Source organism: Mauremys mutica, chromosome 6, assembly GCF_020497125.1.
Source record: "Mauremys mutica isolate MM-2020 ecotype Southern chromosome 6, ASM2049712v1, whole genome shotgun sequence".
Classification (NCBI taxonomy): Eukaryota; Metazoa; Chordata; order Testudines; family Geoemydidae; genus Mauremys; species Mauremys mutica.
Window position 1 is genome coordinate 83,254,261 of NC_059077.1, and position 21,285 is coordinate 83,275,545.

Consider the following 21,285-nt stretch of genomic DNA (forward strand, 5'->3'; position numbering starts at 1 on the left):
GTCCTTACACACTCTTATGTAAATTCACCAGAATACTTTATTTACAGTGTTTTATGCAGCTTCATATCCCACCACCTTAGGACTTTTGCCAAGCAACACTAAACCCTCATATCACAGGGTCTGGGAAGAGTAATCTCACCTCTGAGAACCTGAACTGCTTTGCCCTTCTTTCCAGCCTTCCCCCTCTTCCTTCCTGTCTTATTTAAAAGTCTGCAGCTGATGAGCTGAATCCCCTTGTTAACTGGTTAGTCAGCCAGCCATAATCAATTATATCTTAATTTGGCCCATGCAGGCACTCTTACAAAGTGCAGTATAGTGAACAAGCCCTTGGCTATTTCTACTCTGTTACAGGTTTCTTGATACTCCTGTAATATAAATAATAATTTGTTTTCAAAATTTGCAAAATACTCTTCCTTTGCCTTCAAAGTAAATTTGATGATTTTCAGGCCAAGCCAAATTTCCAGTGTGAACTTAGAAGAATCAAGAGGAGAACAGGAGATGAGCGGTCAGTAATAAAAGTGGGTTGCAATCATAATATCTGAAAGTAAGTGTCTAAGCTGGAGACTTGGTTTTGATTTTTTGGCTCAGGTATCAATGTAGATCTGTGGTAGTTGTGAGGAAGAGGGTGGTAAAACCTTCTTAGAGGAAACCCTTTCCTCTCTATACCAGATTTAACAAAAGGCTCTGCCTTTAGCATGTTGCTATTTCATACTGCATTTTCCTATATACAGCATATGCATTTTTTAAATAAATTGTTTCATTTATAAAATATTTAATGCAAACTAGAGTGTTATGTATTCAGAAAGCTACAAACTTATTTCCAGTCTGATCCTTATAATACAGTTCTTATCAGTTGTCCCCAGAAGAAGATTTGTCAGATAGGAACATATTTAGATATGCCAAGCACAAATCTACATTCTTTGATTTATGTACATCAGAAGCAGTTTTGGTTTTTCAAACCAGTCAAATGGTGATCAGCTAGAATGACTGACTGAGCACATAGTTTCTCAATTGGAAGGAATTCTGGTAACTCATGCAACTTGCTTGAACACAAGTTTCCTTAGCAAAGCCATAGATGGTGTTTAAGTGGTATTCATTTATGCATTAATTTACTTTCTCATTTCATTTAGATATTTCCATATTTGAGATTCTAGGAGCTTTGGAGGGGGGCGAGGGGTTAAGCCAACCATACATAACCACTTGGAATCATTAAACACTCCACTGTGGACTAGTTCCCCATTTGTAAAATGTGTTTAATAATACTTTACTCCTTTAAAACATTTTGAGATCTATCGAGCAAGAGTGCTATGCAAGAGCAAGGTATTAACTATTATGCTTATAAAACTTCCATTTGTCAATAATAAATAACCTACCAAATTTATAGGAATAGTCTAGGATTTGACGTGGGAAACATTTTAAACTCCATTTTAACTCCATCCAGGATAGCGAAATGGGTTGCTTAGCACTGGTTTGTGCGTTGTCTGTGAAAATTAACTTGTATTTCAAAATATCCAATTAGCACAGACATCAGATTTGTAACTATTTTATTTAAACTAGAAAACATTTATAACTTTGGAATTTTCTAACTAAATCAGAGTTAATGCTTTGGAGTTTGAAAAAAGTGACATTTAGATATGCCAAGCCTAGTGCAATATAAATTAACAAAATTTAATTTCAGAAGTAGTTTACAGTGCTCTGCTCTGCAAAATATTATCATTAGCAAAATATAACACATTGTGATTTGCCAAATATCCCAGTTACACTTGGATAACGCGACCTACTTTTTTTTGTCAGAAACTGTTGTGCTGTTAAATGTCCTCTAAGCATAAGTAAATTCTGAATATCCAACATTTACCATAGAACATCCTTGAAGCAACTATTTCACATGCAAAATGATTCTGTTTAAAAATAATCATAAACCTACAAACATATGTTAATATAAATGCAAGCACAAAACACAAGTCCATAATAAAAAGAAAAAAAGAATAAATTATATATCTTGCACTCACATATCTACATTGGAAAGGCAATTATATACTATTGTTGTAATTCTATAAGCAGAGATGACTGAATACCAAAATTCTCCATAGCTGTCTCTACCCACTGGATGGAAACAAAGGCAAAAGATGTATTCTAGGGGGTAGATTTTCAACAATGCAAAGATTTATCTGCATGACTGAGTTCAAGCTAGGGGTGATTCCCCTGCTCATACATGCATATTTGCACTAGCCTCCCCAAAATAGCATGAGAATAAATAGCAGAGTAGCCATAATTGCATGGATAGCAGCAGTAGAGGCATGGCTGAACCATGCTGAGGACATGCCAACCTGAAACCAGTGAGTATGTACCTGGCACACCTTAATTATGCATCTTGCTAGTGCTACTAGAACAATCACAGCTGAACTACGATTTATGCTCACACTAAATAGTACCCCTCAATGATATTTGAAATACTGCAGTATTTCCCTCCATTACTGTGACATTGACTTCTGCCAGCTATCCTTGCCTCTGACATTTTCTTGTATGCCTTCATGCTTTCTCTACTACTGTCTTGAACATGTGAGAAAAATCTTTCAAATTACTTATATTTTTTTTTATTCTCCATCACGTCTCTAAAACTCATTTCTGCCATTATGTTACAAAGAAACTGACATCTGACAGTGACTATGCAGGTGAACTGAGACTACTGCCTATTATGGAAAACATCCTTATTTATTGTTATCTCATTTTCTACCCACTTCCTCTGATAATCTTTTTCATCTTCCTCTTGCATTTTGCTACTAACCTAGACTGTAAATTCTCTGTACAATGCCTAGCATTATGAAACCACAATCCCTCACTGGGTCCTCTATTATAAAACCCTATTTTTATTTTCTTATGATTTTGCCAAATATTAATTATCCAGGCTGCAATTTTCCATGCTGAATGTCTGCCTAAGGATGAATATTTTTAGAAAATTCTAGCCAAAACAGTTTAGCCATTTCTGAGAATTTGGCTAGGGAAAAATATGTTGTTTTGCCCATGTCAAAAAATTCTGGTGACCTTTTCTTTGAAAAAGCTCAAGTACATCCTTGCTTTGGAGCAGAGACTTTAAATTTGAAAGAGGATGGTCATTTTGTCAGGGCAGTGTCTTTGGCAATCCCTGAGAAAATCTGCCCAAAATTGGTCAATTTAAGCTTTTGAAAAAGCACATTTTGCACATGCTTGGCAGAGACTTGCTAGAGTTTAACAGCTAAAATATACAAAGATTCCATCCTCACTGCATATGCTAGAGCTTCTCACAGCTTTGAGTGCTGACCAGACTGCAAATGCACCATCCCCACAGAGCGGATGAGCATACTCCGTCCCTGGGCTAGGCACCAAAACTGAGATGAGGAAGGAGGGAAAGGAATAAGTATATTGAAACAAGCTGTCTGCTAAGACTGGCACTGAAGGGGCAGAGCAAAATTGTGACTTGGCAAGAGGAGTGGTTAAGACTAGTTGGACAAAGACTGGCAGCCAGGGGGTACACTGGGAGTTGGTGAGGGGAGACTGGGAACCAATTGGCTAGGAAGGGGGAGAATGGGACTGGGAAAAGAAGCCAGGGGTGGGGAAGAGACAAGATTGGGACAGGGATAAGTTGGAGGAGATGGGACAGAACTTGGGGGAAACAGGCAGAAGAGTCTGTACTTAGAACACACTCCCCTCCAGACTCTGAAATGGAACCCCAGATTCCTGAATTTCACTATTCTTCTGCTGTCAGCAAATATCTGTGAAACCCACTGGCAAAGTGAGTATGTCATCCCCGCCTAGTGCTGGTCCACGCAGAAAATGACAACCTACTATGGTGATCAGTTATTCCATTAGATCAAGCAGCATAGGTCTGTGCACTGGAGCTAAATGTTCCAACCCTGCTGATGAAACACATGGCATCATATTGATGGCCGCATGATGGAATTTGTTTTTTCAGTATGCTTTTTTTCAAACTTAGGAATTACATCAAAAAAACTGCCTCAAAAGATCATTATTAAGGTTGCAAAATCAAGCATTCAAAAGTTAGGAAATGCCAGAATTAAGGTTGCCTGAACAACCTTAATTTGATCCCCTTATGTGTATGCATTATGATACAATCTTAAATCATTTGATTATAATATTTTATTTTTTCCCCCGAAGACACCTGCTTCATTCATTAATAGCAATCATTGTATTTTTAGAGTAGCCTATAATCAGCCTCTCATTTGTATGTTCTTTGCTAAACAAGTGAACTGTCTCTAAGTCATTTGAAGTATCCAGTTATCAGATACCATCTGGAAGAGCTGATGATTTAAGTCCAAACTCAGCATGCAGGTACTAACCTAGTTGATGCTGATTTCCTGTTTTAACCAAGTTGATGTGGCATAACCTGAGTTTCTTTCATTGGGATCCAAACCCTCAAAAATTAAATCTCCTAACATTGTGTTGTAACAGCATGGTGTTATGGCTTCTTAAATTATTTACAGTTGCTTGATAAATTTTGGACTGTCATCTCAACAGTCTAACTGTTATGCTGATTCTTTCTTCTCCGCCCACCCCCAATTGCCCTTTAGTGGCATATGTATAATGTGCAGGAAATTCATTTAGCACACAACTTATTCCAGTAGAAAATACAATACAAAATCACCTTAATAATATGACCCACTTTTCTGTTTAATCCTTGAATGGGGAGTGCCATTAACTTTATGCATAATGCTTGAAATGCAGAAATATCAATGGCATGAAACTAGCAAACATTCAATTATGCCTAAGTATTTGTTAAAATATTGCATTCTATATTGTTATATCTTTTTAAACAAAGTCCTAAATACGTGTGTACAATGTTTTCATACTTTGAAATAGTGCAGTAGTAATTCTAATAGTTCTTGAGCCATTAACTCATAGAGCTGGGACTTTCAAAGTATGAAATAAAAAAATGATGGAAAAACAATATTAATGCAAATTAGAATTATCCTGGGGCCTCTGAAGACTATTACTTTATGAGATTACATGGAGAAGCTATTCCAGTGAGAGTCTACAGAGGCCCAATTCTAAGTCAAAATGAAATTAATATAATATCAATAGAAGTTTTTCTACCAATAAAAATAAATTAAACACAAAAACTAGATACTATATAAAATCTGACTAACACGAAACTAAGGAGATAAATCTCACCTAATCTCCATTTTAAGACTCCTCTCCTCTCCTTTCACCTTGCCCCAATTTAGGATCTGATTCAGTAAAGTACTTTAAGCACATGTAAAGTCCATCGCTATTCAGACTATTATCACTAAGCATGTACTTAAATCCAATTATTTCAATGATATTTAAGCATGGAATTAAAACTAAAAACTTGCTTAAATGCTCTCCTGAATAGAGATGCTTTCTGAATGGGGGCCCCAATCCTTTTATTCCTAGGCCTATAAAATTGGTTTGTTTCTGAGACAGTACTATCAAAATGAAAAGTGCTCTGCTTCCAGTATTGTTTATTATAGTGTGCAGCCAATCAGGCATATAAATACATATTTATCTTAGGAGGACTTAAAACAATGTGGTATTTTAGATACTATGGCTTCTTTCTGCCCTTGGATGTATGTTCTATTCCCATTGACACATGCACATCCATGCAAACAGCCAATAAATCTTACTTTCTATAATGTATGTAATATAGCTATAGTGATGAACAAAATAATAACAGATACATAATAGAACAATTTAAAATTAAATATTTTGCAGATGTGCAGGTAAATATGAATACTGCATGATCTTTAACCACATTTTCCTAGTCATAAAAGCCTTTTAATTAAAAAAAAAAGTCTGTCATGGAATGTCTGATTTTTAAAAAATAGCTTCAGGAATGTCCCAGGTTTCTAACTACCTTGATGTGAAGTGTGCTGTGCTAATGCACAGCATCCTTTTTCAAACAACATATTATAGCACTTCCAGCAGGTACATGCTGAACCTGGGTGTTTGAGCATATCTCCAAAATTAGTTTCATAGTTAGCCTACAGCACACACAAATGCTACAGAGACAGACACAAGCTGAAGGATTTGAAAAGACTAAAACTTCGTGACTGACATAAAAAGGCGAACCCAAGCTCTAATAGTATAATTTTTAAGTGAAAACATGCTTATTTCTGCATTTTCACTGAGTAGCAATTTAAAGAGTCTATTACATAATCCAGAATCAGCAGGATGATAGACATTCCTCTAGTAAATATAATAAATTACAAATGCAAAGCTAATTATAATCACTCCAGATGGTATCATTTGACAAAATTCACATTGAAACTTTTTTCCAAATACTAAATCTTGTAATTCAAAGAAAACCCTTAAAGGCAGTCAAAACTTTCAATTATTCTTTCATTTAAAGTTTTTTTTTAATTAAAATAATATTCAAGAATTGAATGCTGAAGTTCTTATTTGGAAGTATTTGTTCATAAGTTAAATTTCATTGATGTCATTACAAGTTGAATTTCATTGATGTCATTGGTATCTCTGCCTGAACAAGACTAGAGAAAATACTGAAGAATTTGAATTGTCATGCAAGCAATATCTAAAGAACAATGTACAGACAATACATGGCAGTATTCATCAAATAATAATAGAATGATTTGGCCTTGTTAACATTTGACCAATGACCTGTTCTCAGGTGATCAGGTAAATAATCATTTATATCTTAGAGTTAAGATGCTCGCCAAATTAGTGAAAATGAAATTAAATCTATAATACAAGTAGGAGTAAGCAAAGAAACGTAAAGATTATTTTAAAATAGGCCTAGCATTTAACGTGAAGCTTAGTAGTAGTAGTAGTAATAGTTAGTACAAGGCCACATTAGGCCTAATATACATTAGCATAAGTAACCAGCTTTGAATCAGAAGATTTAGCCATATATATTTTGTGTCAGGTTGTTTAGACCACAAAGGCTTTATTTAGCCAGACTACTTTAACCACATTGTCTAGAGAATCAGCTATCTGTCCAAATACTGATGAAAATAGTCAGAACCCAAAAAATGGATAGCAGGAATGACAAATATGGACAAGAGGCCATAACATAATCAAGTATAGTCTCAGAAATAGGTGGGTGGAAGGAACAGGTGCATAAAAGAGCATTGAATCCAACCCTCTGAGGGATCAGGATGGCTGCATGATGAACTTACGTTTGTTTCTCCTTAAGGAGAGTCCTGCAGGTTCGAGAGTATTCACGATATGGATTTTTCTGTTTTTCTGATCTTTTTCTAGTTCCATAATTTTGTTTATATTGCTTGTGGTATTAATAAAACTCATGCAGTCTTTGTGTGTCTTATCAATCATCTTCTTCATAATTAATCTCTGGGTACCAAAGAATGAAACTGTTATTAGTAACAAGTGCATTTTGCTCCCCAAAGTAATCAGAAGGCTACAGACTTTAACATTTTGAAAGATTCATTAGGAATTAGCACTCACTAAGTTGAAAGTGGGGCAGGGATTGGATTTTTCCATAACATAATGAAATGAGACAAGAAGTCTAACTTTAAAAAAATACCATAAAATACTAGGGGTTAGTTTTAGACTGTTTTGTACCCTGATACACAATCTAAAACAAGATTCAAGCAAGGGAGTACTCTACCTTTGATAATGTCTTTGCTCATTTGCATACTACTGATATTGAAAAAGTACTAAAAGGGCTAGGCATTGGTAAATGATAGCTGATTATATAAATCCATTTCCTAGTGGATAGGTATCCAAATTACAGTTATACTGTGAACTAGTGCACAAAATCCACCATAGTGCTTGCCACTAATTAGCATCCTCTTGGTAGCCTCAGAGAGGCCAAGGACTGAATAGGAATGGAGATTGAAATATTCTGTACCTAAAAATGGTCTGTCTGCTTCAGGCTTAAAGCACAATGACAGGATTGTGAGGAACTTTTGATTCAAAAGCCAGTGCCGTACCTATTCTGTCGATCAGTTAAGGGCTTCAGGCCCCAGAGCTGTCAACATGGTACCTTTCATTAGCACAGCATTCACTTTAAAGAATTAAAATATATTTTCAATTTCAACTTTAGAATTTGTTTTGTATTAGATCTTAAATACATTAAATCAAAACAGCTTAAGCAAATGGAAAGATATAATGGTAATCTACTAATGTGCATTGTCTGATATATGATAGAGGACAGTAGTATTTTCAGTCATGTTTCTCTAGGTAAATGTTACATTTAAAAATCAATTGCATGATGTAAAACTCAACACTATAGTTTGGATTCTAGTAAATGTATTAACTCAAATATTACCATTGGCTTCTAAGGGACAACACCACCAGAGGCAACCTTATGGCTGTGTGAAGTCTATAGCTTTAGGATTCCTGTTTTATACCTTAATAGCATCCCAGGTGGTCTCAGCTTTCATCTTACAGTCAAGTTTCTAGCCCTTTTCTGGATGAAGATTTGTTTACATTATCAAGACTATCTCTACTTAGGAAAGTTTTTCACTGTTATCATCCTTAAAGACCATCAGTTATTCAGGACTTGCTTTTGGGACCTACAAAATCCATAGTCATAAATACATTCTAACCAATTTACAGGGCTGCCACTAATAGTGCCAGAGCTACCACAGCTTCCCTCCTGGCCACTGAGTATCTGCCTGCAGCTGAACCAGCTCTTGTGTTTGATGGATAATGTTACTTAGGACTAGCCACAGGGAGGAAGAGATTATAGCATGAAATACAGTATGTCCTAGTGGATAAAATGCTGGACTGAGAACATGATATCCATGTATTTTAATCTCAGCCCCCTCACTAACTTCCTCTGTGGTTTTAATTAAGTTATTTAACTTCTGTCTCAACATATCCATCTTTTAAATGACAATAATGCTTAACCTACAGTACCTTATTGATAAGGGGTTTACAGCTAGCTAATATTTGATCAAGAGCTACAATACATGTACAAACAAACATTCTCCAGAATACACACTGCCCATGCTGATCAGGTGAACCACTCCTTGACATTTTTTTTTCAAAATGTCAGTAACTCCTCAGTGATCTCAGAGTGAGCAGCTGAGTTTCAGGTTTCCTGTAGCAGCAAGATGATGATGATGATGATGATGCCTTCCATACCCCCTTTCTATACAAATTGCATTAGTTAAGTTTTGAGGTGCCTGAAAGTATCCATTCCACTGCCCTGCCCCCAGAGCCGAAGCTTGTCACTGTTCACCATGTGCAGTCTTTTTTGCACTACTCACCCAGGCACTGGTAACAAGCTTAGGCTATGTCAACACTAGAAGCACTACAGCAGCAAAACTGCACTGCGCCCACTGTAGTGTAGACACTTACTATAGCAACAGAAGGGGTGTCACTGTAATAAATCCACCTCCCCAAGAAGTGGTGGATAGGTCAATGGTTGAATTCTTCCATCATCCTAACGCTGTTTATATTAGGGCTTAAATTGGCTTGACTGTGTCTCTCAAGGATTTGACCTAACTTTCTAATGTAGTCCAGTCCTTAGACAATAGTCCCAAGTGCAACATAACAAAAGGGTTTTCTGTCCCCCCAGGCTGAGCTCTCAGTTCTTTCCCACTGTCCCACATAGTGCCCTCTGGGAGTCTCTCTTCTTCCAGGGCTAGTCACAGCACTCAACCTCGCTCCTTCAACTCTCCTCATCCTCCTTGAGGCCATCTGCCTCAGATTACTCTGCCCCAGGGTCTCTCCTCTCCCACCTGAACTCTGGCAGCCCTTTGTAGGCAGTCTGTGATCCCTTCTAAGCTGAGTCTCAGAAATAAACAGGACCATCTGATCCCTAGCCAATCAGAATCAGCTGGGAGGGTAGCTGATCCATCACAAGCAAGTCTAGTCCCAACTGGCTTTAAGGGACTGGTCAGCCTGTAACAGACCCATCCAAAACAAATTTGTGTTGTAATAGGTTCCTGGGTCAACAAGTTGATGATCTGTAGGAAAGTCATTGAAATGAAAAAAGTTTTGTATAAAAATAAATGTCCAAACCTGAAATTTCTAAATCAGTAATATTGGATTATAGTACTTTAATTAATCTGTTGTAGGCATTTCTATTGTGTGCATCACATTAATGCCTATGCCCTAGTTCTTGGCACTGAGGTGAAATAAATATGTTAATAATAATGATTTAATCAAAAAGAATCCTATAAAGAATCATTCCAAAGAGTATATGTGGTGTTTTATTTATCCTTAACAGGTTTAAATGTAAGTGGTCATCATTTTGGTCAGTCTTAGCTGGTAGTAAATTCTTGATACAATGTATAAATCAGCCTTTTGACTAGGAAAATACTGAATAATGCATTTCTGGTTCAACTATTTAGACAAATAATGAGTTGTTAAATTTTTTGAAACTTGGAATTTAGAAATGTTTTAATGAACATTGTTACGTTGTCTAAATATTCAGATTATAACATGACTACTTGTAGGACCAAATTTCATGAAGGGAGGTTGGTTGTCCTCATGCAATTACCACAACTATCTACCAAAAAAATGGGTAGTTGTGCATCTAAATCAGTGATACTCAAACTGAGGCTTGACAGTCGCAAGTGGCTTTTTAATGCGCCTCCTGCAGCTCTTTGCAGCACATGATATTAAAGTTATTAACCAATAAAGATGATTTTACTATGTTGTTAACTAAGTTATCAACTTGCACTAAGTTATTAACTTATTTGCTGTGAGAATAATACATACATACATATATATCTATCCCATCATACTGTTTAAATATGAATAGTAGTATAGTAAATGAAACAATTAATTCACACTACTGTGGCTCTTTTGGGTAATGTTGGTTGATAATTTGGCTCCTGAACCACGGAGGTCTGAGTATTACTTATCCAAGTAGTTTATTTATATATCTAGCTATTTGCACATGCAGTTACTATAATTGCAGTGCAAATGTAGGCATGAATGCATGCTATTTTCCTTTATGAAAAATTTCCCTTTAAGTATTTATGGAATCATTCAAATGTTAAATAGTTGCTAGTGTGAACTAAAATCCATAAATGTATAGCATTTCACACACATCCTCATTTTTAAATAGCATATATCTGCGGGATTGTATAGATTTTGGTGAATCTCAGCAGCATTTGTTAAAAAATGTTTGCATTTTAGATCACCTTGGGAGGACACTCTCTTCTGAAGTCATCATCTGATTCTAGAGTGAGTGGAAATTTTAAGGGAGAAAATTAGGCAACACTACTTACACACCTCTAATTTTACCTACATAATAAATTAGGTCTCATGTTATCAGGGAATGAAAAGAAGACATGTAAACAATAGTTTTCTGAAAGGTGAGTAATTGCTGATTTGAAAAAGCATCCTTTTGTTGGTTGCTGATTGCATTTGTATAGCTGGATGGGAAACAGTTTTCCCATTCTGCATTGGGATAAAACCAAGACCTGTCAACATTTTCTGTGAAAATTGAGAGAGGAAAAAGAAGAGAGGAGAGAGAGAGAGAATAGTCAATAGCCTATGTGGTTAGGGCACTCATCTAGGATGCGGGAGACCCATGTGTAGGTCTCTGCACTGAATCAGTACATAGCCTGCCCGAGTCTCTCTGATGTGTGGCAAAGCTGTTAACTTTGTCTAAAGTTGTGACTGGTACAGTATACCGGTCTGTCTCAAAGTTTCAAGCAATGTCGCTTCCCTCACTTCAGAGAGAGGCTGGTCCACAACCTAATAGATCTCATTGATATTAAACTCAAATTTTCCCTTCTTGATTTCAGCCCATTATTGCTAATTATACTCCATCTATGACAGTCAATAGTTCATCTCCCTTTTGGCTCATGTGGCCTTATATTTGTAAATTTCTATCATAATACCCTTCGTTCATTAGGCTTTAACATTACATTACATTACAGAACTATAAAGAAAATAAAAGTTTGGGGTGCTGTTCCATTTGTTACATGTGATTTTGAAAGGTAGTTTTGATAGAAAAGTGAATTTTCTGAGCATCACTGGGTTTTAGCCTTCAAAACCAAGAGATTTGATTTTGAAATGTAGCCACCTCCTGCATACATGCAAGTTCTTTTCATAATTATTGTTAATATGCATTTTTATCATACACAGTCCTGATCATCTGAATTATATGTCTGTGGTGAACAAACTTACAATATTTCTTTCTAACTGCCAGTCATTCAAGAGTCCTCCTTTTCTCTTTTTACTTTGGTTCTTCTACAAAGATCACACATTCAAAATAAATATGTGACCCAAGAAATGCAACAGTAGGGTCCCCTAGAAGCCATTAGTCTACTATGTAAATAATATACATTTCAAAATGTCATAAATAAAAATTTGCCTGATGCAGTGCAGAGGCTCTGAGACAGCCGTACTAAGTCAGAACTTACACATTATGATTTAGTTTCTTGTATTTCCTATAAACATTTCTCTCCAATTTACATGACATCTCATATGTAAGCTATACAACCTATTCCAAGCACATTGCAGATTTCCTAGAGCAGGGGTAGGCAACCTATGGCACGGGTGCCGAAGGCAGCACACGAGCTGCTTTTCAGTGGCACTCACGCTGCCCGGGTCCTGGCCACTGGTCTGGGGGGCTCTGCATTTTAATTTAGTTTTAAATGAAACTTCTTAAACATTTTTAAAGCCTTCTTTACTTTACATACAACAATAGTTTAGTTATATATTATAGACTTATAGAAAGAGACCTTCTAAAAATGTTAAAATGTATTACTGGCACGCAAAACCTTAAATTAGAGTGAATAAATGAAGACTCGGCACACCACTTCTGAAAGGTTGCCGACCCCTGTCCTAGAGGATATGCTGCTGCATGTTATCAAATTGGTATCCTTTGCTGGCATGTTTAAGGCCTCGTTGATTCTGGTGAATAACAGTGAAATGACAAGACTTTATAGATATTAAGGGGTTCGGGTGAAACAAACTGTAATGAGCCATGACAGCAAAGTATGAGTGGATCATATGTCTCTACAACTCTAACACCAGAGACATACAGGTCTGATAACAAATTTTCTATTTTTTGTTTATTTGCTATAACACAGATCCTATAACAAGCCATTCATTTTATCTGTCTCTTGTCTCTCTGCCCTCATGATCTATTTTTTTAAAGCTTTTCTGCCATTGTTCAGCTCATCTGTCCTCTCCCTTCTCATTTGCATGCCTCTAGGTTGTGTTTCATTGTCTGCCAGATGATGGCCTATGTGGTTTAACCAGTTAAGTTTCCTATCTGGTGGTTGCACATAGTGTGTGCCTATGTGTCCTGCAGACAGGCAGGAATTAAACCAGAACTCTTCATGTCCCAGGGGCAACAGACTGGGGTTACTAGCATAATCAACAGAGATTCTCCTTCAGTGAGAGCTCTGGTAAGCTTGCCTCATTTGGCAGGTGCCTGATAGAGATTTCACTAGTGCACATCTAAGTGGCTTGGCTGGATTTTAATGTATTTTGAAAAGCTGAATAAGATTTTTCTCAATCAAGGTTTTAGTTCAGCTGTTTTTTTATGTGAAAATCTTTTTCAAAAGCTTAAATGTTGGCAATGGGAAGCCTTGCTGAAAATTCTGGATGACAAATACATTTGGTTTTGCAACATTTAGGGCCAAATCTTCCAGAGTGTGCATGAACTATTGCTCAAACTCTGATGCACACAGACTCCGATTAGAGCATGCAAATACCTAAATGTATGCACAGATCAGGATTTGTATGCCTGTACTGGAGAACTTTCACACAATTTTGAGAGAACTCTTTTGAAAATACAGCTTGTGATTAGATTGCTTTAACATTAAAGATTGCTTTAACATTCACATGGCATGTATAACTGATTTAGCCATTTAAATAGGTGCAGCTATAGAAAACCAGGTTCCAGATCATTCCCTATGTGTTTTTTAAAAAAGGGGGGTGGGACTGGAAAATGTAAGATTTCTCTTAGTGAGTTTCAATCAGATTTTCTCCCCATGAAGGGAATTTGCCCCCAGGGAACAGGAGATCAGCTCCCATGCCCATCAAATTACCTAGTGTCCTTGTGGACCTTGGTACTACCCCAGAGATGAGGGCCACTGCCCCGGAATACTCTCCAAGTTCCCCTTGTTCTATCATCTTCCTGACAATTAGCTTCAGCAGAGCTGCTCCGCCTGGACTTTCACCATTGTCTGTTGTCCCCAAAACGTCCTTCCAGTGATCTAACTAATACTGACATGGGGACTACCATAGGTTCCTGGGGAAATGGGAATGAAAATGCAGAGGCAGCACTTCCCCGACTTGTGTCCTTTCTGACAGGTTTTCATTCCCTCTTCCTGCAGGACCAGATGGAATAATCAGGGCACAGATTATATATGGGAATATCTCACACTGTATTACATTAGCCATTATGGGTTTATAAACAGCATGCAGGGTTTCTGCAATATATTTTGCCTTAAGCATGCAAAGTATAGCATAATATATAGCATAAAAAATAAACATTCTGCTTTTCAGTGAGAATTCTGGATGTATTTTGACAAAGCAGATGAAATGGATACATTTCAGCATGGAGAGGAATGTGCTATTTGGCCTAAGTAGTGTGATAGGTGTAGTATTGCCCATAAAAAATGGAAAATAGTGCTTAGCAAAATGGTAAAAGGTGAATGACAGCTTAACTTAGCCTTGATCTGCCCAAGTAAACACAGTTTACTTTCCTTGTAGCCACTGGCTTTAGCGATGACAGATGGGTGTGGCCTAAGTCATCGTTCTGCCAACAGTTCCAAAAGCCATGAAGGAAGTTGTCATTTTGTCCTTGCTCGTGAATTAACTGAGATAACAAAGTATGGAGTGTTACTGGTTGTTTATTCCCTCTTCTCATCCAAATAATTAATCAGATTGTGTTTTAGTAATGCTTAATTATGACATGTGGGTTCTGAAATTAATATTTCACATGCAATTTGGATTCTTTGTAAGGCCACCTTCTGCTTTATTATACATAATGATCAGATATTGTCTACTAGTTTAGCCCTTACCCTATATACCTTTAAAAGCCTGGGAAATTATTTCAAAACTACACAACTCTCCATATGATCAGATTTTGCTAACAAACCCATATTTTCTATGTTCATTTTTGTAATTTTTGTAACAGATTTTAACTGCTTTCAGTTCAAGGAATGTATCCCTTACTCCCCTCAAAGCAATCCCAAAATAAATTCTCCAAGCTCTCAACAAATTCAAAAAATGCTCCAGAGGATTAGTAATAGTGCAGAAAGATGCTTAAATTTATAGTTAATGATAAAGATTAAGATAAAGAGTTCCATTTCCCCTTTGTTCTCCTGCTCTGAACCCAGTAAGCTATAACTTTGATTTAACAGGGGTGGGCAGATTGCAAATGATAACACAGCTATTCATAACGTGATACAATTTGATTTTGCATAACACTTTCTGACAACAGTGCAGAATTTGACAGCATAAGCCATCAAAACACAATTGAAGAAAAAACAGATACAAAGCTGAGAAACTCTATAAGGACTATGATAACTTACATTTAATGTGCATTATTGAATACTAATAGTATGTATTGCCTCTGAAACATATCAAGGCATAGAATGTTGAATAAGGTCACAACAAATATTGTCAAGGAGAAATAGGAGAGACATAAGCCCCCCCACACACACACATTTATTTGGTTTTGCCTTTTATACCTTATGACCATCATATCATCAGGTAATTACCTAATAAGGTAAGCTGGGAAATCTTATTTCCTCCTCTATCCCAAATACACAATAAATCTCGGGCACAATACTTCTTCAGTTTCATGCTGACATTGCACAGGGACCAGTATACGGCTCACAGAGCTTAAACCTTCAAATCTTTCTAAAGAGTTTGCATTCTTACTAGCCGTGCACAATCATGGTGTTTGAATGCACAACTGTTCACTGGCAAACATGCATGTACATGTCTTTGCAAATCCAGCCCCTAAAAAAAAAAGTCAGTTGTTCTGTCCTATTTGACAGCACATTAACTTTGCTCTAAGTAAAAAAGGAACTTTTTTACATGATACACTAAGCACTTTCTACAAGTCTGAGTAGTTCTTATTAGAAAAGAGAATCTACTGAAATAACAAGCTCAAAACTACTGAGGGGACCTGATTCTGTAAATCTGCAATCACTCCAAAGAAATCATGGCTTTACTCCAGAGTAAATCTGATGTTATAGTCCAGAGAATTCAATATCATGTCTAAATAGAAAAATATTAGTAACTGAGAATTTAGGAATGGAGGATTGGAAGGGACCTCTTGGGTCATTGAGTCCAATCCTCTGTTATCACAGGCAACAAAATCATATAATCCCATGTACAAATATGTCTAGATGCATTTTTAAACTAATTCATTTGTCTGCCCTCACTATTCCTAGGAAGGCTATTCCAGAACTTCAGTCTTCTGATTGTTAGAACCTTCTGATTTCCAACCTAAATTTTCTCATGACCAGTTAATAACCATGTGATCTTGAGCCAACATTGTCCTTTATCTTAAATAATTCTTTCCCCCAACAGCTATTTAACCCTCCCCTCAATGTATTTATAAAGAGCAATCCTATCCCTTCTCTGCCTTTGCTTTGCTAGGTGAAATAAGCCAACCTATTTTATTCTCTTCTTGTAAGATAGGTCCTCCATTTCCTGATCATCCTAGGATTGCATTTGCCTTTTTCATGGCCACACCACTTTGGTGGCTCGTAATCATCCTGTGATCATTGTACACATCCTGGTCTTTCTCCTCCTCCATCAAGAAGGTAAAGTATCCACTACATACAAACCCCAGTGACAGTTTATTTACTGCTGGTTTTTCTTACTATTCATTCCAAAGCAAAAAAATAGGTGAAAGAGTAGCTGTTTCATGGACATTATTAAAGCTAGGCAAAAAATGGATTTTTAGTTTGCTGGCAAGTCTGAAAAACTGAAAAAAGTTTTGTTTCAGGTTGAATTGAAAATATTTTTTAAAATGTCAGTCAAATTGAAAATGTCAAACAAATTTTGAGTCAGGTGAAACAAAATGACTATGAATTGCCAGTATGAATGGCAAGTGATCCTCTTATACATGCTTTATAAAGTATGCCTCTGTCTGAAGAACCTTTTTAAATTATGCATTAGTCTGTGTACTTTTAAAACTATGAAAGGACCTCATAGACTTTACTATGTGAGGGCACCCATGTTTATGTTAAAAAATAAAAAGATCAGAATGTCTCATTTCCTCAGGCAACTTTATATTTTGGGGACTATATGGCCCTGCACATTAATGTAGTGTTGAACCTGCCCACCCGTACTTATACACAAGGTGGAGTCCCTGTACTTCCTGTAAAGGGAAAGATGAGTGCCCTAATTTCACTAATTATACATATATTCTACATTGCCACTCATCTGCATACAGAAAATAGTGAAAGTTTTCCTACTGCATACAGAAACCTCTCCTCTTCTTTCCTGAATAGGAGAAGCTGCAGGGAAAAAACACAGCTCAAAATCTTCCAAGAGGGAGGGAGGAAAAAAGAGAGGTTTGTTGTGATATGTTAAGCAACCAATAGTTTTGACAGCATTTTTTACAGTATTTTGGCATTTTTGCTACTAGTCCTGGGCAACAGAACAAAGTTCAAAAGGGGGTTCATGTTTTGGGCGGAGGCTTGCCAAAGTATTTTATGTTAGCTATTCTGCAGACTCCACTAGAGCTGTACACACACTGTGTTTAAAATCTAGTGTATTATTTATAATTTGGATTGTGGCAACATGGCATCAAAAACAAGGACCAGGGCAACTAAAAGATGGCATATCCAGCCTGAAGACTGAGATCCTGCAATCTGCCCAAAAATTAAGCAAACAAAAAGGCCCTCTTTTCTGTCCAGAACACTGTATTTGAACATGCATTTGGATTTTCTCCATGGGATTTTCTGAACTGCTTGCTCACTTTGGGCAAAACTGTTGCAAGAAAACCATTGCTCTTCTAAGTGGTTGCAAATGTTCAATTATTCCCTCCTCTGTTATCTTTCCTTTTTGAATGTCTCTCCATTTCCAAAATCTGCCTAGGTCTGAAGCTAAAGGTGACAAAATGCCATGTAAATAGTATTTCCCTCCCACCTGGAAGCAGGAATGACTAGAAATCTCTCAAGAAAGCCCATTCTCATTAGATTTCCAGCCACATTTTCCAGATAGACTTTCAATAAACTCTTGGATTTTGGGGTGTTTACCCAGATGCCAAGGCTTTGGCAGTTCATCTACACTAGCAACATTTTTCTTCAGTGATTGATGGCAGTGAACATAAATGGGTCTGATCCAAAGCCTACTGAAGCCATTGGGAGTCTTTCCATCAACTTCAGTGAGCTTCATATGAGGCCCAATATCCATACCCAGCTGGGTTCTAACCAAATCCATTCCAAAGTGTTTATTTTAAAAGCATTTACTACCAGTATTCTGTCATCCAGCATGAAAAGTAAATAAAGTCATATCAAAGTTATATTATTGATTCATGGCCAGTTGCCTGCAGCTGAGGAAATCCTAAAATCCTGCAGATTCATCCTACTGCTTAGGAGGCTGAAGATTCAGCCTGTATAAGTAACATAAAAAGAACAGAAAAATCAATAGTTTGACTAATGTGTTTGTCATTTATGAACAGAGATAGCCCACACTATCACTGTAAATTATTTAGCACTTAATTAGAATGAGTAACAAGTACCATCATTTTCTCAGGTAGTCAAACTAATATGCAAAGTTTCAATGAAACTAGAGTGAAAAAGGTCAGCACTGATTGAGACCCAGTTTCAAATTCAAAACAAGACAATGAGTCCCAGGTATTACTGTAGCATTAAAGGTTAATTAAGGGACTAAAAACAGGATGAGGAAAAAAAACACATTTATTTCAAGATGTTCCAGTGGTAAATGGATTTGATGAAAAATGCTGTAGTCTTGATTGATTCACTTGCTGCCTTATCATCTGTGTAAAACTTTTTTCTGCACTTCAAGAGTATATTGTTTTCTTTCTAACTCCTGCTTCTAGAATTTCATGTTTCATTTTGTACAAAAGAGTACAATGGAAGCAACGTAGGAATCTTGGCTACTAAGAAAAAGATTATTTTCAGGTTGCAATCGGGTTTTAACCCTGTCATGCTATTCCATTGCTTTCCAGCTGACAGTTTTAAGAAACTGATTATTTAAAATTAATCTCTTTGCCTGTGGGGACAACTGAAAACACTTCTGCTGAATACATTGTCTTATTCTGGGAACAATGTAATTCATTTCTGCTGATATGTTGGCAATACCATAGGCAAATTACACTTTGCCCCACTGACCCTATATTTTAAAATAAGATTTTTTTGCTATTGGATCATTATATTTAGAATATAAAAGATATTCAAAATGCAATCTTTGTTTTAAACTTAGTTCTGTTACAATATCTAAAATGTGACATATGCCAATTTCTATGCAATCACCGATACAGACTTTGGTATGCTGAAATTTGTATCTGATGACCTCTCCAGGTGAGTCAGAAAAACACATGTGAACATATTTAAAATAGTTACAAAAGTGGAATAAACAAAATGAGACCAATTTGTATTTCAGAACTGGAAATTCACCATGACAACCTACCCTATAATATAATAGAACATTACAGGCAGTGACTAAATGTTATGATATACTGACCATCTCTCCTATTAAAAATTAAAGAGTGATATATTTATCTTTTCAGATTTACAACATATAAAAAAATAGGGAAAAAATAGTGCCAAAAAAGTGTGTGGGTGATAGTGGACAAGAATGTGGATATCAGCTTGTACTGCAGTAAACAAACAAAAGCCACTATAATTTGTGTGCTGCATGCACCTCATGGACTAGTGAGAAAACTGACCATGTTTACTGCACTAGAATATTACCTACATTTTGGGGTGCCTCAATACCTGAAAAGAGTGGACAAACTGGAGGAAAATCAGAAGAATGAAATGAAAATGATTAAGAAGCTGAAAGGATTTATTAATGAGGAAAGTTTAACAGAACTAAGCATTCAAGTTTGGGTAAATGATGACTACAGGACATATAACAACTGTCTACATGCATTTGAAGAGTGTAAACACCAAGAAAAAAGAATAACAGTTTAGTATGGTTGTAGAGGTTATAAAAAAGAGTAATCAAATGAAGTTAAGCAACAAAAATTGTAGCCTGAATATCAGAAAATTACCTAGCTTTGCAGTAGTCTCCCAAGGGAAGAGGTGGAAGTTTCATGAAGAATTTAAAGTAAATCCTACAGAACGCTCAAGATCAAACTGCAGGGAACTTTCTGCATTGTTAAGGGGTTGGTAATCTAATAAAATCTTCTCCAGTATGATCCTCTCTTCTTCCACACTTCCAATAAACGTATGTAAAGGTATAAGCATAAAAGAGTAGCATGGAAATAAACTTGTAGGAATGCTCCACTTTAAAGGTGACTGAATGAGGCACAAAAATTAGTATCCTCTAAAGCCATCAAAGTTCAAGTCCCCTCTCTGTAGGTTTGACCCTGTACTATTATGGGATAAGACATTGTAAGGGCAAATCCTCTAGCCAGCAAGCAGCTTGAAGAACTGTGAACTGGAGAGGTCCTATAATAATGACTAACCAATAGTAGGCAAACCTAAGGATGCCATAGTCATAGCTATATCTAACTTCAAGTCTGGAGTCTGAGCAACTGCAAAGGATATCCATACCTACGTTCGATAACATTAAGAACAGGCTCCTCGGCCTTCTCCAACAATAAGGCACTAGGACCCTCAGTGATAAATTCATGCAGTGACATTAGAAAGACCATGTTCATCCATGCTGAAGGGGAAGTGGGGTTATGGAACTGAATATACACTAGAGCTTGTCGAAAACTAAAGTTTATTTCTCCACCAACATTTGCATTGGAACAGAATCATATTTCACCAGAAAAATTTTCAAACAGTGTCTAGTACTGATAGTCTTGATAATTTAAAAAGTCATAAGTCCTAGCCATGGAAGACCTCATGTTCCATTCTATGAGGAGGAGGCAAGCTTAATGTAATATGTACCCAAATCACAGGGCAGAACCCAACCTACTACTGCCCTTGGGGAGGTCCCAAGCAACAACCCATTACTTTGTTCCTTCCTACACATCCCAGTGAACTAGCATCTACATCAAACATGCTGGCCAGGTCTTTAGTTTAAATTATAAAAATATATTTTCCCATTTTTGTATAACATGACATCGTAGTTTATTTCAGGCACTTGTTTGGGGCCCATTTACCATGTTGCCACTGTAATTTATAAAATTACCATAATCTACATTTATTTTATTTAATTTTCTACCTCCATATTGAATGTAAAATTGTTTTAGCAAAATTA

General features: G+C 36.6%; 2 long non-coding RNA genes across 2 annotated transcripts in view; one reads left to right on the plus strand and one right to left on the minus strand.

Annotated features, from left to right (window-relative positions):
- LOC123372169 overlaps positions 1-182 on the minus strand; it is a 133,228-nt gene extending 133,046 nt beyond the window's left edge. Inside the window, exon 1 of the long non-coding RNA XR_006580150.1 lies at positions 140-182. This is a non-coding gene — a long non-coding RNA (uncharacterized LOC123372169). The remainder of the gene's footprint in view (positions 1-139) is intronic.
- Positions 183-320: 138 nt separating this feature from the next.
- LOC123372166 overlaps positions 321-21,285 on the plus strand; it is a 30,198-nt gene continuing 9,233 nt past the window's right edge. The window contains exon 1 of the long non-coding RNA XR_006580148.1: positions 321-544. This is a non-coding gene — a long non-coding RNA (uncharacterized LOC123372166). The remainder of the gene's footprint in view (positions 545-21,285) is intronic.